Source organism: Thunnus thynnus, chromosome 11, assembly GCF_963924715.1.
Source record: "Thunnus thynnus chromosome 11, fThuThy2.1, whole genome shotgun sequence".
In the NCBI taxonomy this organism is placed as follows: domain Eukaryota; kingdom Metazoa; phylum Chordata; class Actinopteri; order Scombriformes; family Scombridae; genus Thunnus; species Thunnus thynnus.
In genome coordinates, this window is record NC_089527.1 from 31,975,605 (window position 1) to 31,997,656 (window position 22,052).

A 22,052-nucleotide genomic window follows, 5' to 3' on the forward strand; every position below is an offset into this window, starting at 1 on the left:
AAGGGGGTCACACCAGTTACTGAAAGCAAGGATTCACATACTTTTGCCTCACACAAATATGTTAGATTGGATAATTTTCCTCAATAAATAAATGAAAAAGTTTTTTGTCTCATTTGTTTAATTGAAAAAGCCTTTGACAGCTTAGATAGGGAAGTGCTCTGGAAGCTCTTAGGTCACTATGGCCTACCCTCTAAGATCATCAACTTAATAAAGAACATGTACCAGGATTTCAATGGCTGGGTGATCTGCAAGGGGAAACTGTCAGACACCTTTGCCATCACAACAGGGGTGAGGCAGGGTTGTCTTCTTTCTCCTCTGATTTTCCTCATTGCCATTGACGGGATCATGAGAAGAACAACTGAAAATCAACGGACAGGAATCCAGTGGACCCTGTTTACACAGCTCGAGGACCTTGATTTTGCAGATGACTTTGCACTAGTCTCTGAAAACCATACACACATGCAACAGAAGACAGATAGGCTACAGACTAATAGTGACCAGCTTGGACTCTAGATCAACACCGGTAAAACCAAGACCATGAGGGTAAATCTGAAAACACATGATCCAATCACACTCAGGGGAGAGGCCATAGAGGACGTGGAGCATTTTACCTACCTGGGGAGTAACATCAGCAAGGATGGAGGAGCAGACAGGGACATTGAGGCAAGCATCAGCAAAGCACAGGTAGCATTCAAGATACTCAGGCCAATCTGGTTGTCCAAACAACTCTCCAACAACACCAAGCTACGGATCTTCACTACCAATGTGAAGACTATCCTGCTCTATGGCTCCAAAACGTGGAAGACTACCGAGGGCCTCACAAGCAAGATCCAAGTGTTTGTTAACAAATGCCTGCGCTACATCCTCAAGCTGTGGTGGCCCACCAAAACCACAAATGAGGAGCTGTGGAGGATAACAAACCAGGAAAGCATAGCTACCACCATCAAAAGGAGAAAGTGGAACTGGATAGGGCATACCCTGAGGAAGGACTCAAACAACATCACTAGACAGGCCCTGGATTCCAACCTGCAGGGGGAGAGGAAAGCCGGTAGGTCGAGAAACACCTGGAGATGTTCCACACTCCAAGACCTGAAGAACATCGGATTGAGCTGGCAAGAAGCAAAGACCCAGGCCCAGAAGAGAGTGAGATGGAGAGCTCTGGTAGACGCCCTATGCCCCTCAACGGGGTAAAGAGGATTAAGTCAAGTAAGTCAAGTCAGTTTAATTGGGTTCACTTTATCTAGTTTTAGACCTTGTGCAAATATCTGATCACGTTTTAGGTCATATTTATGCAGAAATACAGAAAATTCTAAAGGGTTCACAAACTTTCAAGCAGCACTGTAGTTACAAATGTTGTTTTCAAACTAAGGGGTCAATCACTTCAATGTGATGTAATGTAATGTCATTGTGACACTGAGTTACTCCTAAACCTAGGCTAGTTGAACTCTTGACCTTGTTTCTATCTGAGGGTTGGTTGCTTATCCTCTGGGGTTAGCTAGATGTAACATTGCCTTAAGCCTATTGTCTTAGAAACTGTCTGGCTCATGAGGTACCTAAACAAGCTAAATTTGAAGGATGTCCTTGTTTGAAGTTATTGATTGACCATGAGGTCTCTGTGGGATCATCCATGACCATACTTGCTTGTAAGAAGATGTAACAGTTGTAACATGTCCATTTAGGGACCTGACTGTTTTTAACTTACTTGGAGAGGTATAAAGCTGTCTGGTTTGTGTTCACAAGCTTTAGAGAAAGGGCCAGCTGAACCACATGCTTTCTTTCCAAAAATACAAGATAATTGTATTTTTGTTTTGTGTTTTTGAATTTGGACATTTGTATAATTGTTACTGATTGTGTAATGGATTGTACAGTGTGTACAACTGTTTCAGCAAGTAACAATGTTTAATGCTTTCATTATGTCTCTGTGTGGTTCTTGAACAACGATGGAAAATTTCCACGACAATGCACTGACAGGAAGAGTGTGAGATGATAAAAATATAGAATATCAATTTCTCACTTTTGGCAACTGATTTTTTCTTTTAGGAATGGAACGCAATAACAAGAAATCTCATAAGAGAGAAGACCTATGTTACAGTAAGAAAAAACATGCCTTTATAAAAAAAAATTAACCATTGCAAGCTTCACTCAACATGATGTACTATAATGAATACTATTTGACTGCTATGTATGTCAGCTTTTGAGGAATTAAAAGGCAACTGCAGTGCATTTTATTGTTCAGTGGGGTATGAAAGGCTTGTATGAGCCATTGTTCTGGTCTGAAGTTTTATTTCAGTCCATAGAGGCGTGTTACCCTTCAACTTATCTGACAACATGGGAAATCACTAAACCTGGAGATACAAGGTTTTCCCCATTAGACATCTTATCTAATCTTATCTAGCTGTTTGTATGTCAGCGTGTGGACAAACAAGAAGCTGATTGGTCAAAAGCTCTGAATCCTGGTAGTTGGGGTGGGTTTGTGTGGGGGGAGCACTAATGTATGTCCCTGTTCCCTAAGAGAGACTGTGCACAACATACACACACACACACACAGACACACACACATATACACACATGCACACACACTAACCTGAGGGGACGACGGGACAAAGAAACTAATGGAGATGTGAAAAGACAGAGAGAGAGGTCTTAGAGTGGCTGTCTCTCACCCTGAGGCCAGTAGCTGGTAATAACAGTGGTCAAACACACACGCACACACACACACAAACACACACACACACACACACACACACAATACAGAGCAGTGACCTGCAGCAGCAGCGAGGCTGAAACTAACTACTAGATACAATTTGATGTTTGTATATTCATCCCGCAGGAATATGAGATCCTACAATCAAAAGGAAATTCAAACCATCGCCTTAATGTGCAGCTTTGTTTCTGATATATTTAAAAAAATATATATATTTAAATTAGACCAATAATTTCTATTTTTTCTCATAAAGTACATTTTTTACAGAACCGACAACAGAAATCCAGGTCAAATAAAATTAAACCTTGACTTTCCCTGGTTGATCTCTGGTGCTTTTTTTTTCTTCAAGATGGCTTCTAAGGCAGAACTTCTTCTCACAGGCTGTATATGACCTCCAGCAGGCTCAATCTGAGCAAACCATTTCTAAACTGAAAATCATAACAGGAGCAGCTCTGACCTGAAACCACTAACTTATCATTGGTTTAATTGAGCTTGTTGGGAGGAAGAAATACCTGCCAGGCTGAATTCAGGGCAAAATACTTAAACAGATGGTTCATTTTCCTGGCTCACTCTTCACACACCTCACATTTTCCTTCCAAAGCAAAAACTGCTTCATTGTTGTTAAATGGTGATTCTAACCTATAATTAAGCATGTCACAGAGAAAACTACTAAAGATGCCAGCAATTAGATAGAAAACATCCACATTCTGTATAATTTTTTTTATCAACGGTGCAGTTTATTGATGTAATGATATACTGTTTGATGCCTGTGAAACATTATCATGCAGAAACCAATCTTGATTAAATTCAATATTGATGTATTCCTCTAATTTGTGTTATGTGGATGGTAATATCTATGGTCGCCCAGAGAGCTAAATGCACTGCAACAAAACTCAATCAAATGGAGATAACATATTCACCAATTTGACATCACATAGGCTATGCGGCATAACAAAATGCACTGCTAATACAGACAATACAACAAACACAGAAAACAGACTGCTCAATATCAGTTTCACTCTTACTGAAATTATTCATGCTAGTTATGAAAACAAACACAATTTTCCTGCTCAGATGCTGTTTTAAATCCTTAAAGTCATTAAAATTCAAACATCACAATGGCACTAACAACAGCCAGTCTGATGAGATCACATTCATTCATGTTCAGGCTGCAGTGAATCTGAAGAGCTGCAGGAGGCTGAAACCTGAAGACACCTTGGAGGACACATAGGGTGCTTTCCATTCAGCTAATTATGCTTCCTCCCTTCCTTCAGCCAATGATGTTCCAATCCCTGAAATGTGTCTCAGAGGAGAGACCACAAGTATATACTATGTGGAAGGGTTTTTACACCCCTTTTAACGTGAATCTTGAACGTTTGTGAAAGGCTCAAACATTTTTCATGTTTATTCATACAATAAAAGCTATTATATGTGTGCTCAATCTGAATCATTAATATATCTTAAAAACATTTTTATAATAAATAAATCTATAAGTGCTGTTTCTATCAGTCACATTCTATGACACCCTGACACCACAATAAATTTATAAACGGTGTTGATGATTATTTCAAGTAATTGCTGGCCCCTAAAAATTATGCTACAGAGAGCAAGAATGTCCCGTTTGGTAAATACAACTCCATCCTCGCATCTCTTTCTCGCATCCTCACTGGGAGCCGCTATGACTTGAGGAAGAGACGTGAGTGAGTAGTCATGTTAGCCAAAATGGAAAACACCCATAGAGTTAGATAGGTGAAAAAGACAGGTTTGCAAACGGTCTACCCTCCTTTCCATCTGTTTTCTGGTTGTCATGGAGGTGCTGTGTAGTAACACCACAACTGGTGATGTCACTGTGGTTTGTCCACTGGGAAACTATGACACACACATGCACGCATGCACGCACACACGCACACACACACACACACACAGTTAGATGAAAGGTGATCTGCAGTCTGTTTGTTCATCGTCACTTTTCTGTCCAAGTTGTATCTCAAAGTTCACTGTCCAATGCTAAGAAAAAACTTTCTTCATAGAACACTACATAAAACACACACACGACTACACCCCACAACCACTCATGACACTCACCACACATCCACCAAACAGGACACACAATGGAAATTCCACACAAGCAAGGCCCCTACACAAAGACACACACCGTATCCACCCACTCATGCAACCACCCACCCACCCACCGGACCCTGAAACCAGGCAGATCAGCAGGCATTACTTCAAACTTCTACAGTCAGTACACCATAAACACATCATTGACACAGCCATATCTTCACACACATTAGCTCTGGGGAAAGCCATTGCTGTCTGACACTGAATAGGCACATGGTTTTTGAGGTGAAACAGATTTATTGTCTTCACCTCAGACTTGGTTTACATTGTTAAATGCTGCAGTGTGTGTTGGTCAGCTGGTCTTGTTTGTTACTGCTGGAGTTTGCTGCTCTGCTAACATTAGTCTCTGAGTGACGGTGTAGAAAAATCACAATATATTACATATTCATCTCACAAAGGTAATTATTTAGTCATTAAATCAAAAAATGCTTGAAACTGATGCATCTTTTGAAGATGAACTACAAGGTAACTCTAGCATGTGCACACTGTTGACTGTCCGAGTGCTGCACCGCCCTCGCAATTGAGTCCTGCCTTTTTCATTCCGTCAAGGCAGTGGCCGGTAATACAAAGGCCTTTGAGTTAGACAGGCAGGGAAAACCCTGCAGATACCCTACTCCCCCTCCTCCTACGGGACAACCCTCTGCTTCCTGTAGATAGAGCCGAGATGGAGGATCAGTTTCCACCAAGCGGCAACCTCTGGGGCTGTAAAATGAAGCCAAAGCGGAAGTACCAAAAACTGCAGTTCCTTGAATGGCCATTTGAGGCTAGCTCCAAAAGCGAGTCATTCCTCATAGACCCCCATGTTAAAATGTCCAACTTTACAGCAGAAATAAACATGTTTACAGCCTGGTACAAAAAAATGATTTCGATCTCTATAGCTAATTTTTCCCTTCATGACAACTGTATGGGGGGTGAATTTTTTTATAACTCACCCGTTTAAATTTTATTAAGCCGTAAAGTTATGCATAATGAAGGACATGGCTGCTTTGAGTGACAGGTCCGCCAGCCGCTAGGTGGCTTGCCCGCCTCTTTGCCCATTTTTGATTGGCTGGAAGTTAGGCAGCATCATGCACTGACAAGATGGCGACGGCTGGAGTGGCTCACTTTGAGCTTCAAAGCCACTCTTCAGAAACCAACGGGTGATGTAACGGTAACTACGTCCATATTTTTATACAGTCTATTGTTTCCACCCCTATCTAGACTCCAGGCATCCTATGAGTTCTCATTATACCTAGGCTCACGTAGCACCTTGTCAGAGCAGCTCACCCTCCATGAACAACAGGAACACAAAGGCACACATACATCACCGACGGCCCCACTTCCCCATCCCCATCTTCTACATACCCAGGCATCCCAACAACCATTGGGAGAGTCCCCCAAGTCTCTCACTGCCTCCTCACACCAAAACCCTCATGATACCTTTGATACCCAACCACCGGAATGAGCATTGGGACACATCCCCCAACCACCAACAGACACACCTCAACCCACTACACCTTCAGAACTACCCCCCATCTATTGTTACCATAGATGAATCAAGCTCATAAACCACTTTCATTCTCATAACCAATTTGATCACACCCATTTCACATAACCATTCAAGTGGGAACCTAAAATGCCCCAACTGCACATGAAGATACAAACACTAATTAAGTTAGACAGGTGGGCCCTATGTATACATAAACTCCTGGCAGATGCTCTGGACAATTTGTCAAAGGCTGAATGCAACGCCTTAATTCAATTAGAAAAGCAACCCAATATAATAATCAAACCAGCTGATAAAGGTTCCAAAATTCATCATTGTTAATCTCTGTATCACAACAAGTTAATCACAACCAAACAGAGAGAGTTCATATTTGGACTGGATAACCCACATCCCTGTCAGTTCTATCTATTACCCAAAATCCACAAAGACCTCCATGCCTGGACCACCCCCTTTGAGGTTCCTCCTGGTCGTCCAATAGTTTCAGACTGCAATAACGCATCCTACAACACAGTCACAGTTCTCTTCAAAACCCTCAGAGAGGTTACTCCAAAAGATTAATCAGGACCATCAAGAACAACACCTTGGCACACCTCACAGCATATCATTGAACCATTAAACAGAACTTCCAAAACATACAGGAAGAACACCCACCCCTCCAGAATCACAGAGTAATTTCGACACTCAAAAAGAACAAGAACCTCAAAGACATACTGGTACGATCTGCCTTCACACAACATGTACAACCAACACAGCCACACCGCAACACATACTATAAAACAGAAAATTCATTACTAACCCATACACCGGGGCTGCTCACCCCACACTAGGTTCATTTTCCCTCAAAACCAGTAGCGTGGTCTACTATCACATGCACTACTTGAGAGACTGGGTACAACCATCACAGCAACCCCAACCCCAACCACTTCCTACCTCTGCCTAACCTTTGCCTACCTATCACCTACCCCCACCTGACTCTACCCCAGACTTAACCACCTTCCTTCAGTCTGTATATGGAACTGTTAACTTCAGCCACCATGGGATGTGTTCTACTTGTAGTACACCTTACCTTATTGTTGACTGTGTCCTGTTGCTGCTTCCTAGATTCCTTCCAGACAAGTCACCAACCTGCAAATAATAGAAATATTAAATTGATTAACATTAACTGGCCTACCATGTCCTATTGTTGTTCTGTATTCAATGATCTGTTTAACCCAACCACTCACAGGTTATCATCTTAAATAATTATCTGTCTCACATCTACACAATTATTCCTACATCTACTGATCATACCTACCTTCCTTATAATTATCCAATTTATTTTATATGTACAGTCTCATTCCTTCCCCCTGAGCCTGTCATCACACTGGACACTTCTACCTACACTATACTCCAGATAATTTTTTTTGCTTTTATTTTGTGTGTGATGTGTTAATTTTCACTTTACCTTTCAACCTGTTTTTGTAATTCACTTTTGATACACTAACAAATAATAAAAATTCTATTAAAAAATAAGTATTAAAAAATTACAAATTAATACCTTGAGTCCCAAGGTATTGGAAGCCCTTAAGGAACACCCGGAGTCCATGTCTGTAGGTCAGCGTAATAGAACCCCAATGAGAACATTGAACCCTAACTCTAACCCAAACCAAACCTTTACCATAAACCATTCATGCCTAACCCCTAACCTTAACCTAACAATTTTCACATTATCCCTAACCTTACCCAGGACCTCAGAAATTATGGTTTGCCTCATTAGGTAGTAGCCATTAAGCTACAGTAGTATTCATTGATAATGGTGGAGTCAGCCATTGCTGCACTGGATTGAAATTGGCTTCACATGCATACAGGTTCACAAGAAACCTGTTGTTTGGAATTTGTTTGGAATTTGATCTCATTGATATATCAGCCTCATTGTTTACTGTTCACTATCCTAACCTGCTTTGACCCAACCGGTCAAAGCAGATGGCCGCCCACCAAGAGCCGGGGTCTGCTTGAGGTTTCTACCCGTTAAAGGGGAGTTTTTCCTTACCGCTGTCGCCAAGTGCTTGCTCATGGGGGAATTGTTGGGTCTCTGTAAATTAAAGAGTACGGTCTTGACCTGCTCTATGTGAAAAGTGCCTTGAGATGACTTCTGTTGTGATATGGCGCTATATAAATAAAGATTGATTGATTGATTGATTGATCCTACAGCTGTATCAGAGCTGTATTAAGTTACTGCTAATGCTAACCCAACATTTCCTACTGCTGCTGCTTAAGATGGTTAAAAACTGCTTTTATTGTGAAGCATTAACAGGAAACGCAGTGTATTTTTTGACAGTGGATCATAAGTTTTAAAAGTTATAGAGAGTAATGGACCAAGAAGGAGCAGCCACAGTGAGCTCTATCATATCTTCTGATTTTGAAATGAAGTTACATGAAATGATGGTTACATTAATCAACTCAGTTAATATGGTTTAATGTGACTGATTATTACTAATGGGTGATCATTAATGACTGATTCCACTCTGTTGCTTTCAGCATGAACAGAAGCATTTTGACAGAATCAGGGATTTCGTTTGGATCACACAAGTGATGTAGAGTGTGTTTGTGTGAATTCTAATCCTCTCTTATGTGTATGAGACGTAATATTGTATGGTTTACATACTGCAGCAGGGATTACACACACACACACACACACACACACACACACACACACACACACACACACACACACACACACAAGGTAGTTTTGTCTGTCCAACCTTCACTTCAGGACACTCTGACTCTTGTTCTGTCTTTAAATAGCTGCTGTGCTCCATCAGGACCCGACACTTAACTGTTCAAGGTGAAACTCAGCGCTAACTGCTCCTGCTAACAAAGGTGCAGACCCAAGAGGCCCCCGTCACTAATGAACCACCTCACTGAACTCAAAGAGGAAGAAGAGATGTAACCGTTTTTTTGTTGCTTTGGTGTTTCAATGTCAAGAGAAGTCCTTTGACTGATGAACTAATTACTCAGCATTAATGTAGACATACAGACTCTTCTCTGAGGTTGTGTGTACACAGAAAGCACTTCAGTCATGTCTCTCAGTCATCCATCTCACGCACATCTGACAGGACAGATACAGTTCTACTTTAATCAATGAAGCTGGCGTAACGGCTTGCGTTTCACTCATGCATAAATGCGACTGACTCTGTTTCCTGTCTGAACAGGAAGCTTTAGAATCACAGAGATTAAACCAGATGTTCCTCTATTACGGATTGTCAGGGATTAACATACACACACACACACACACCACTGCATGTAGGTTACCCAGCAGGCTGTGCAGGATTTGGTGGGACATGATTGGTTGAGCCAGAAGGGGATTGTGGGATTGGGATTATAATCCACAGATGAGTGTGTGTGTGTGTGTGTGTGTGTGTGTCTTTGTGTGTGTGTGTGTGTGTGTGTGTGTGTGTGTGTGTGTGTGTGTGTGTGTGTGTGTGCGTGTGTTTATGTGTTTATGTGTATGTGTGTGTTGTGGCTCAGTTAGTATAATCTGTGGTCTAATAATAGAGATTACCACTCGCACTCTACTGAACATCTACTGACAGTTGTCTGACCCTGCCCCTTCCTCGCTGAAGTGTCCCTCAGACAAACACTGACCCTCTCTGACCTCCCTGTGACTCTGTGTGTGTTGTGTCACTGAGGTGACCGTCAGTCTGCAGAAAACAAACACTCTAAAGTATTTGAGAACAGAAGTTCAGTCTTGAGCTTTGGGAACAGCATGTGTGACAAAATAATCTAAAGTCAAATCTAAAACCAAGTTCTTCAATCTGCAAATGGACCTGGTTCAGGTGTCATCACATGACAAAAGTTCCACACTGAAGGCTGATTTATGGTTGTCCATTAAGGGTTTACAGCACAACTGACATGCTCCTCCTCAAAAATGTAACTACCCGCCAGGGCTCTGGCTGCTAAAGAGATACTATATGGGGACTGCAAGATCTGTGATTGGTCAACCTGGACTGCTTGTGTTTCTTTTACAGGTTGCTGATGCTGTTGTTGATCGTTGAGAGTGAAAACAACATGAAGCAAGTTGAAAAAAGTAAATATGGCAACTGCACAGCAGTAGTTTCATAAGTAAAGAAAAGAATGCGAACACAGTAATAATGTAGAGAATATAATTAAAGTGTGACATGGCCTGAACACAGATGATACGTTCATCTAGTGTTGCAGTGGTGACACCGCTTAAAGCAGTTTTACTACATGCATTAGTAGCAGTATTAGGAAGAGTAGCAGTAGTATAATGTCTTCATCCCGACGCAACACCAAACAGATTATCTCTGTAGCATGAACTGTTGACCCTCTGCACATTTTAGGTATTGTATAGCAGGACAAACTGCCAGGTACTGACTGAAGATTGGAGAACCTGGAGAACCAGGCTCTGACTATCTATAACCATCTCCTGCTTGTTAATGACATATAAGTCGCCTTGTTTAGAAATGTGATAGACTAATACCTCATTATTAACCCAGTGCATGCTGCCCCAGCCCCCCATGACCCTAATCAAGTTAAGCAGGTACAAAGGATGTATGCATGTATGATTTTTAAAAAAAAAATCAGTTGGTATTCTCTGCCAGCAGCTGCAGTGTGATCCCAAGCAGCCACAATCTGGGGTCAACACCAGTCTAGGAGCCCATTTACACCTGGCATTAAATGCAATCTATATCTGGATAAGGAAAATGTGTATTAATGCAAGGTGTAAAAGCACTCAGAACACACTGATCGGAATGTGCTCCGATCAGCCAGACCACATCTGGAGGTGGTCAGACTGGCACTGTGATTGGATCTCAGCAGGTGTAAATGCAATCTGTCCAATGTGACCACATTCATAAGAAAAAAATCTGCCCTAACTCTGCCTCTTCCTGCTAGCTTTAGTAGTGGTGGATCCCTCACAAAAAATGAATGTTGCCCATCCACAGCATCACTTCCCCATGTTTGTTGACAAGGCTCATGGATAGGAGGTCATTATCCAGATAATGAGTCCAGATAGAGATCACATGTAAGGTGTAAACTGATCCTAGATCTGGTGTACCTGGCTGCAGGACAGCTGCCAGACTAAGCCAGGCCAACTACACCGATCTGATTCTGGGTGCCAACATCCCTAAAACCAAAAGACCACTTCCTGTTGTGGTGGACGAACACAGAAGAAATTGCCAACACTCAACCACAATATTACACTTGTGGATGTTGGCTTTGTTGCTTCTCAGTCAATTGAACATTTTCACAGCAGACATTTTGACTTGTCAAGCAGGAGTAAATAACAGGTGTAAATAATAACATTAATGATGGCTGCATTGCATTTAGGTGAGCCAATACCAGGCTCTGGTGTTGTGCATGCTTCCTGGGACAATTAATGGAATGGAGCCATCGTTAATGTTAATGCTTTTCCTGCTTTGACAAATCAAAATGTCTGCCAAGAAAAGGGTCTGTTCACTATTATTCAGCATCACTTCCATGACTGACATGAAAGGAAAGCTGTGAATGTTTTCTCTGTCTGTATTCTTTATTTCTACAAATTACTCCTAAACGAGCAGAACCTCAGAACAACAAACATATTGTGGGAGTACAACGTGGTGAGTATCTATTCACAGCAGAAGATGAGGACTTGAAGCTGCAGCCGGGCAAACATTAACCCGACCCGAAAGACGAGAAGAAGGCTATGACATCACTTCCTTCTCAACATGCTGAGTCATCAAACATTCAAAACCTGCTCCACTCAACTAATGGAAGAAGAAACATGAGACACACACACAGAAACACACACCTTGGTAGGTAGGGGGTTTAAAGACCGAGTCATTCGTTTCTACTCTCTAAAAGTATTTTGTATTACAAATGGAAGTTTATAGAAGTTTATAGAGAGGAGAGGGGAAGAGAGGAGAGGAGAGGAGAGGAGCGGAGAGGAGAGGAGAGGAGAGGAGGAGGAGGACGATGCACAGGGTGAAATTGTGTCTCAGTTTCTATATAAAGACCAACCTTCACCTTCACATTAAGGACACCGTGACTTTGTGTTTGATAGGATCAACTTTACTGCCATTTTCCTGCTGACACACAGAGGCTGTCTGTCTGCCTTTCTGACTGAATGTCTGAGAGTAATGTCTACAGTAAGCCAGACAAATCTGAAAACGAATCTTGTTCTTTCCATTTGTGGCCCTTCGTCCACACTAAGCCCATGTTTTTCACACTCAAAAACTGAACGGTAACACTTTATTTGAACTCCCCCTATTTGACATTTATAAGCAGCATATAAACATTTCATTAATAGTTATAGATAGTAGAACACTATAATGTTGCTCTAAGCAGATATATGGTCTTTTGTAAGTGCTTACTGACATAGTTATCATCAACTTTATTTCCAGCTTTCATAACTTGAGGCTGGTTTATAAACAGATAATGAATGACAATATAGTAAAACACAGTTGTTGGGGGCTTTTTTGTTTGTTTTTTTGAAAAATGTCTCCAGGGTGGACAAATCTGAAAACACCTGCCTCATGGACATGGAAAACAATGATGTAACCCTGGCTGGGGGCTATGTGGCTGTAAAATTAAAAGATAAGGTTGGTTATATTCACATCTCATGAAGATCAAATCCAACAATGAATGGATCTACTAACAAGTCATTTGTATATCAAAACCTCTCATCTTATTCCTCTGTGCCGTCGAGCTCCACTGTTGTTTAACAACTATTAAAAACACATCAGTGAGCCACACTGTTGCACTGGATGACATGATCCTTCACAACCATGAACAGGCACTGTAGTTTATTTTGACTCAATCCCACACACCATCCGGCTGCCAAAAATACTCACTGGAGCACCAAATGTGAATTTATCCGCAGCTGAAAATAGTCCCCAACAAATGCAGTATTTCCTCCTGTTTGAGTAACTTGCTAAAAACTACAGTGTCCAGCTGTAATAGCTAAGGCTATTTTAAGAGTGAAGCTATATATTTGAGATGTTTTTAAAGAATCACATCATCAGTAGGAACCACCGACAGGGTAGTAGAATCTGAGAGTATAGAGAGGCAGACTAACACATTATTGGTTTTGGTCTTTTAGTGAGATTAGTTGACAATAACAAAAATATTGAGTATGAAAAGTAGTATCCTTTAAGAGGACTTTCTGTTCTGCTCTAACCCTCTCTGTGATCACTCATTTTAAATGTGAATCACACAATACAGTTGTTGTCATAAAACTGTACGTATGTTGATTCCATCAGATGACCTCTGACCATTTGATCAACTGCTTTGTTACTATTTACTGTTCACCTCATGAACAGGTGACAATTATGACCTGGTCAAAATACTATTTTCTGCTCATTCAATTGTCATGACAGAACAGCTTAGTCATAAGTTTGGCTGTATTAAAACACAGTATAGGTGATGATGAAAAGCAGGAAGAGACAGAAGCTGAGACTCAGCAGAATAGCTACTCTGTCTGTCCCGCTACTGAACACATGTTGGCTCTAATAAACAGTTTTGTGTGGATGCATGTTGTCTTCAAATGCAAACAGCATTTTCAGATTTAGCCTGATTAGTGTGGTCTAACTGTCTCACAGGTTGAACTCCTGACTACTTCCTGCAGCCTCCAACTGATGACACAGTGTGTATGTGTGTGTATGTGTTTCAGTGTGACCTTCACAACCTCTCAGTGTGTGTGTATAATACCACAGAGACACAAGTCGCGAGGAAACACTTCATCACTGGCGTCCTATTTACACACACACTTTCTCTTTCACACACACACACACACTCTGTCAACTTTTCCTTTATACACTCTGTCCTCTTTACACACACTTTCCTAACCTCTCTCTCTCAGCTCGCTGTCAGGCCACTAATTGTGTTTTTGATAATAATCAGCCAATCACATTTCATTACTGTCATCACTTCCTCTGTGTCACATGACGGGAAATTAATTAAAACTTCCTGAGACAACATGGGGTGCAGGACTCTCACACACACACGCATACACACACACACAGGTAGCTCCATAAATCACAGCAGACAGAATGGGAGTAATGAGGTGGCTAGCTGTTATCGTTTTGTATTGAAGCAGCACCTACCTAGCTTAGTGCACACACACACACACACACTCAAACACAGTACTCCATGTACTGCAGTACTCTCAGTATTACTGCATTACAGGGAACCAATAAAACAATACAAAATCGTTACACACTGTTGTCAACACAATAATGTGTGTTGAGCTTCATCAGCAACAAAACTACTCAGTGAACAAAAAGAAGAAACCTAGTTAACAGCATTTGTTCTGAACTCAACAGCGTACCTTAGTAGTACTTCTTTTTGTTCATAATAAAATGAATTCGTGGTCAATTGACCCACTCGACTTTGACATTTTTTATATACACTTCAGATATTACATATATTTTTCTTTAAAACAGAATAAAAAAAAAGATTTATGCTCCTCACCATGGGCGCCTGGTCATGTTTTAAAATGGTGGGGGGCAAACTGGAAAGATACATAACTGTTGAGGGGTCTGGGGGTCCTCCCCCAGAAAGAAATTGTAATTTAAAACAAATTTCCTGCATTTCTACAGCACCTAAGCTCTTGGATTAAGTCAAGAAACAGCTACCTGCACTAGTCTAGATTAGTTAGATTGAGGGTGCTATGAAAACCAGGAATACATCAAGAACAGTATATAATTGTGTGAATCAGGACAGGACATGATTATCAGAAGAATGGCTATTTCATATTTAAAATTATATTTCTAAAAACATTATGTAGCCTTAAATGGTAGTTGGTTGCCGGCTACTAGGCCATCTTCAAGGTCAAACAAGGATATAAAAATTTATATAAATGAAATAGCCTTACAACATATCACAATATGATTTGGATAATTAAACCTGGATAAACAATGTTAAAGCTGAGAGTTGCTATTCTCAGTACTCACAAGGCCATCTGCAAAGTTTAACAATTACGACAAAGTACAAACAATTTGGATGAATGAAATGGCCTCACAACTAACCTAAAAACCTATTGCTGGGAATTGCACGAAAGACGGTGCTGCTGTTGTGCTGTGCTGCTCTGTCTCATCTGTCCGTGCGCTGTCAGTGTCCTCTTTTTGCACAGCGAAGTTATTAGTTATGAATTTGTTTTTCGCTGTGTGAGAAAATGGGCATGTGGCACGAAAGCGTATGAAAAGTGCCAATTGCGAGAGTCTCACAGTCAATGCGTGTTCAGAGTCTGTGGCCCTTGTGTAGCAGGATGCTATCAGGCTCAGTGTGACCGTCTGTTCTGCCTATGATAGAAGACCACATTATCACTTTATTGAAGGTTTGATTCACTGTAAGGACATGGATAACTACTAGTATTCTATCAAATTAATGCAAAATTAGGGAAAGCCATCATGAAAAATATAAAATTCTCCCTTTCGATTTTGTATTTTTTCTCAAAGGAGAACACAGGACAGACCAGATATGTATGCTGTAGCAGACAAAAAAAATGCAGTTTAATTTCTGTTGAACTTGTAGCTAACATGCAGCTATGATGTTTACCATTTTCTTATTTTAGTGTGTTAGCATGCTCACATTTTCTAATTGGCACTAAACACAAATTACAGCCGAGGTGGATGGGAATGGAATGGAAATGTTTTGCAGGTGTTTGGTCAAAAACCAAAGTATTAAACAAATACATTTTTGACCTGATTATGGCACAGACAAAAAGTTAAAGGAACACAATTCACACTGAGGGGGACATGAATGTCTGTGCCCAAACTTCATGGCAATCCATCCAATAGTTGTTGAGACATTTCACTAAAAAACAGGATTTAGGATTCATCCTCTGGGTATGGATATTTGTACCAAATTTCATGGCAATAGTTGTAGTTTCAATTTGGACCGAAAAGGTGGACTGACATTGCCGATGTTGATCTGTCTGGGATTCATATATCATATTTATATAAAACAATAAAAAATATGACGTATGCAATAGTAAGAAAATTACGTTAATTTAATATCAATGTATTGATCATGTCTGCTTTTTTGACGGAACAGCAATAAAGTTGGTAGGATGAGCTCATTACACCTGCCTGCTGTCAGTTCACACACACAGGGCACAAAGGGGTAGGACAGATTTAGTACAGAAACAACAGTTTGTGCTTGCACCCATGCTTGTGTGTGTGTGCTCTCTGCAGGTTTCCAAACTAATCTGTCCTGACGTAACAACATGCTGCTTCTCAATCTGCCCACTGCTGGAGTCCTGGCACTCACACACACACATATGCAGTATTTAGTAATGTTGTCATGTTCTATAAATAGGTAAAATTGATTTGTGTGTAGGAGAACAAGAGAGTGTGTTACAGTAGGATAAATCTACCTTTACTGTACAACTAGACAATGCAACGTAACAGCCTGCTAGAGTGCTATCGCCATGGACTTCAAAATTCACACAGATTTTTAGTGCAGTCTAACAGCTCATTAGTGCGACCTACCGACCCCTTAGTCAGTCTATTGGCAGGGTAGTATAGTCTAACAGCCAATTTGTACTGACTAACAACCAGTTAGTGCTAGATAGTGTTATCTAACAACAGGTAAGTATGCATTAAAAGCCTTTTGTACACCCCACAAGATAATTAGTACAAGTTAGTATACAGTCTAACAGCAGGTTAAACTAATTTGTACAGACTAAAATCAGGTTAGTACAGTCTTAAAACTATTTAGCGCAGTCTAACAGCCCTTTAGTACAATGTAACAGCAGGTTACTACAAGGGGTGTGCCCGAATACAAATATGTTATTTGGCAAAGCACAAATAATGGGGTTTTTACGAATATTTGTTTCATACAAATATTTTGAAAATTATTTGTTTTCAGGAAGAACCATGCCAAATACCAGCATGCAGGCCGTTTACATCACTATGCCAGTCTCTGTCCTCTCCTCCACTGTTACGTCTATCAGCAAGTCTAAACGAGGGGAGTCACATCCACCTGCTACATGACGCACATTACCCTATTTGGACATCACTATTCCTAATTTGGAAAAATCACAGCTGAGCTATTGACACATGCAAAGTGCTCCCAAGGGACTCTCCATAACTTGTTGTTCCCCTTCTTCTTTCCACAAAGTTAGTTTGTAAAAAATAGGCAATAAATGAAAAGTGCAAAGCAATAATCGCCTTTGAAGTTCCTCCCTACATGTTACATGCTGTGCTGTCTCTGTGTTATGGGTGTATAAACAGGTAGACATCTGTCTGCAATGAGGTACAGTTTTAGCTCAGTAGTCAGCGCAGTCATCTATGATCTGGGAGACCTTGTGTGGGGAGCCTCTTTCATACAAATACAAATACAAATACTGGGCTCTCTGCACATCCCTAGTTATTATGGTCTTACAACTAGTTAGACTGTATTAACAGTCGGTTTGTACAGACTTACAAAGTGGTTAATGTGGCATCTAGCTGTGAGGTTGCAGATTGCAACCAACTGAATATCCCTCCCCGTCCCCTCCCCTTCCATGTGTGTAGGAGAGCTTATGGTGGCTACAAAATGTTGTAGCTGTTGTAGCTTGTTGTTCTGGGCTACTGTAGAAACATGGTGGTGCTACATGGCGGGCTCTGTGGAAGAGGACCTGCCCTCTATGTAGATATAAAGGGCTCATTCTAAGATAACGAAAACACAATAATTCTTATGCTCAGGTGATTCTACACTAATCAAAACATACTTATGAATTTTATATTCCATTTCTGCTAAGTCTGTTCCGCTAGATGCCACAAAATTCTACATATTGCACCTTTAACAATCCTCAACCTACTCTGACTCCGCCCTCTGCTCCATGCCTGGTTCTTTCCTCTGATTGGATGGTGAAGTCTGAGCTCAGTGTGGATGTGTTCCCCCTCCTCCTCAGACTGCAGCTTCCCTTGTCTGCCTTAAACAGAAGACTTCCACTTTAATTAAGTTGATTAGTGTTAATTAGACTCACAGAGGCCTGAGACACGTATACTGAAAGTCCAAACATCCAAACAAAGAGTGGCAGGCAGCACCTAAACAGGAAGTGAAACAGGAGTGAAAACCTCTTCTGCTAGGTAGGAAGGGAGGAAGGAGGTCTTACTCATTTCATATGTGATGGCTGGAGAGATGGCAGCACTAAAATCAGTTTCCAGGTCACAGAGGAAAGGTAGGAAAAGTAGAGGTGGGGAGGAAAAGGAGGTCAGGAAGTAAGTGAGTATGGAAAGGAAAGGAGGAGATAGTGAAGGAGAGGTTATTTTATGGGTAAAAAATCTGTTTTCGGGTCTGTTTCTGTCTGAGCTGCAGGGGGCGCTACAGGCCAGCTGATCAGACACACACACACACACAAACACACACACAGAGAGAGAGCGTGACATGGTGTCACCTATGTGAAATTAACATCTCCATGACAGAAAGAGAGAGAGAGAGAGAGCGAGAGGAAAGTAGTGTGTGTGTGTGTGTGTGTGTGTGTGTGTGTGTGTGTGTGTGTGTGTGTGTGTGTGTATGTGTGTGTGTATGTGTGTCTGTGTGTGCATGCCTGCATGCCTGCATGCGTGCATGTGTGCATGTGTGCATGTGTGCATGTGTAGGCTTTGTCAGGGATTATCTGACAATAATGAAGCATGTTCAAAACATACAAAAGATTACAACAGTCAGTCTGTCTGTTCTCTTTTAAAAGAATCAGTTATAGTTTTTAAACTTGATTACAGCTTTTTTTATGTTTTGGAGAAAATAAATTTAAGAAAGAAGGTCAAACCAACTCTTTGTGTGTCAGTCTGCTGGATAAAAACCACTGAATAAAATATATTCACATTTCTACTCTGAGAAATCTGCAGGAGAAGGTCGACCAGACTCACTCTCCAAAACAACACAGTTAATTTCATTACAAAACAATACAAATAAATACAGCTGAGCATAAAAGCACAAAGACAAGGATAAAAAAAACCACATCAGAAAGTACTGAGAGAGACACAGAGACTCATGTATCTATAGTTGCAACTAACAATTACTATTTTCTTTACTGATGAATTGTCAGATTATTTTTTCAATTAATTAATCATTTGGTTTATAAAATATTAGAAAACAGTGAAAAAAATATTACAATTTGTTTTCTAGAGTCCAAGGCAACGTGATCAAGTGTCTTGTTATGTCCTACCAACAGTCCAAAACCTGAAAATATTCCATTTACAATGATATAAGACAAGAAAAAGCAGCAAATTTTCATATATGACTACATACTACAACCATATAATGTTTCACATTTTTGTCTGAGAAATGACCTAAACAATCAATCAATAATCCAAATAGTTTTTCAATTAATTTCATGTCCATCAACTCATTGATTCATCCAACCAACAGCAGCAGCTCTACATGCAGTTATTAAGTACAAAAAAAAAATTAACAAAGAATTAACTAAAAAATTCAGAGGAAGAAAAAATGCTGGACTTTTTTTTTTTTGAACAGGCACAGTCATCTTCCCCCCTCAACAAATAGTCCATTACAAGTAAAAGTCCAGGATAAAAAAATGTACACATTTAATGAATAAATATGTTATTATTACTGTTAAAATTAAAGTATCAAAAGTAAAAGTATTCATTATACAGATGAATGACCTCTGCCAGTGTTATATTATATATTTTAATGTTAAACTATTATCAATGATGCATCAATGTGTGAGTATTATGTCAATGTTGCTACTGGTCCAAGTGGAGTTATTTTTAAGTAACCTACTTGATATACTGTTGGCTAGTAGTTTTTATTTATTTATTATATACAATCTTTAAACCTCAAAATAACCAGCAACATGTGCAGCTTTACATTTCATCACTGTACTTCATTACACTATCGTTCTTCAGTCAATGAACTTACAGATGTAGCTGTCAGTGTTGGAATGAAACTAAGTACATTTATTTAAGTATTGTATTTTAGTACATATTTGAGGTACTTGTACTGTTAAACACTTCAGAGATAAATATTCATCTTGTTACTCCAGATCACTTTTTCACAATAAGATTTTACATATAAAACATGTAATCAGCTCATAAAACATGACACATTATTAAAGATTTAACTACAAAACAGTATTTCAAGTCATTAACTCCACCTCATCCCACTCCACCAGTGAAAGGCTACTTACACATTAATGCAAGAGTAGCCTATTAATTATCTAATAATATAATATATCATATAACACTCATATAGGACTCATTTTTCTGCATAATGAGTACTTTTAGTTTTCATACTTTAAATATTATCAGCAAAACTTGATAAAAAAAATCAGAATGCAGGATTTTCACTTGGATGGAGTATTTTTTACACTGTAGGCATATATTTAAGGAAAAGCTTCTGGGTCCTTCTGTCCAACAGACACTTACATTAATATACATTTAGTCTGAAACATAAAACTCTAACCTACAATAAAGACAGAAAACAGACAGAAACTGATCTAAAATACAGACAGACAGGAAAACAAACATTCATATGTATAACTTATTTTTTTTCTTCTTTTGACTGACAGAAGCAGCCTGAAAGAAACAATTTCAAACATGAACGGCCGAACAGACAGACAGACAGTCAGAGAGCCAGTCTCCGGTACAGTCGCGGTTTAAAGCCTCTGCTGCTGCTGTTCAGTCTGTTTCATAACCAACTAACACAAAAAAAGAAAAGAAAAGAAAGAAGCAACAGAGGAGGAAGAAGAGAGGGAGAGGAGAGAAAGAAGAGGAGGAAGGTGACTTACCGGAGGATGAGGTGATGGATAGATGGAGAAAGTAGAGTCCTGTTGGTTTGAAGCGCTGAACTCCGCACACACACACGCACACATACACACATATACACACACACACACACACACACACAGAGTCAGCTGCCGATCATTACTCAATAATCAATACTGATTACTCCTGTCTGTCAGTCCGTGCAGGGTTGACTGATCAGTCATCGATCATCCCAGCAGGTATCCGGACACTGATCAACTCTGTCTGAGGAGCGGAGCCGCGCGCTCTGCGCCGCACCGAGAGCAAAGCGCAAGGACAGCGCATGCGCCAAAACACAGCGAGACACACACACACACACTCACAGAGAGAGAGAGAGAGAGAGAGAGAGAGAGAGAGAGAGAGAGAGAGAGAGAGAGAGAGAGAGAGAGAGCTTAAATTGTATCCATTAAAAATAAAAAAATCACAATTGGACGGATTTTATAGGGAAAAAATAGCCTGTTTGAAATCAGCTTGTGTTTGTGTGAGTGTGTGTGCGTGCGTGCGTGTGTGTGTGTGAACAGCAGGTTCTGGTTGATTTGCATCCAGGTTTTGTTGTTGGCAATAAGCAGCGTTCAGTATTTTCTCCCTCTCTCTCCCTCTCTCTTTATTTACAGTCAACTCACCTGTTCATGACGTCAGGAGGTGTCAGGTTAAAGGATCATTCCTCCCGCCACAAATGAAACTGTAGGACTGTAGTTTTGTTTTTTTTAGGTACAATTCTGATTGTTGTTGAAAATCAAAAATTTGGGTTGGACGGGAATAAGAGGACATACTTCAGGCCTCAAAAACTGCAAATAAAGAATAAAATATTATAAATGAACAATGTTCTTTATCTGCTATAATGCTACTAATAATGATTTCATTTACTTTTTGTCAGCAGAAGGAGGCAGTGTGTGTCTGGATTCACCTTTTCATCTACCTGACTAGAGGCCCAGACACACCAGCTAGTGGCACATGCAGTGAAATTCATCCACATGTCTTTGCAACATATTTGGTTTTAGAGGCTTGGTGA

The 22,052-nt window shown here is 40.3% G+C and overlaps 1 protein-coding gene across 1 annotated transcript in view; it reads right to left on the reverse strand.

The window, feature by feature from the left end:
- znf385b (zinc finger protein 385B) overlaps positions 1 to 21,301 on the reverse strand; it is a 71,807-nt gene extending 50,506 nt beyond the window's left edge. The window contains exons 1-2 of the mRNA XM_067604484.1: positions 21,025 to 21,301; positions 7,378 to 7,436 (exon numbers count right to left, since the gene is read on the reverse strand). The gene's annotated coding sequence lies outside the window, so the exon portion shown is untranslated. The remainder of the gene's footprint in view (positions 1 to 7,377; positions 7,437 to 21,024) is intronic.
- Positions 21,302 to 22,052: the final 751 nt, after the last annotated feature.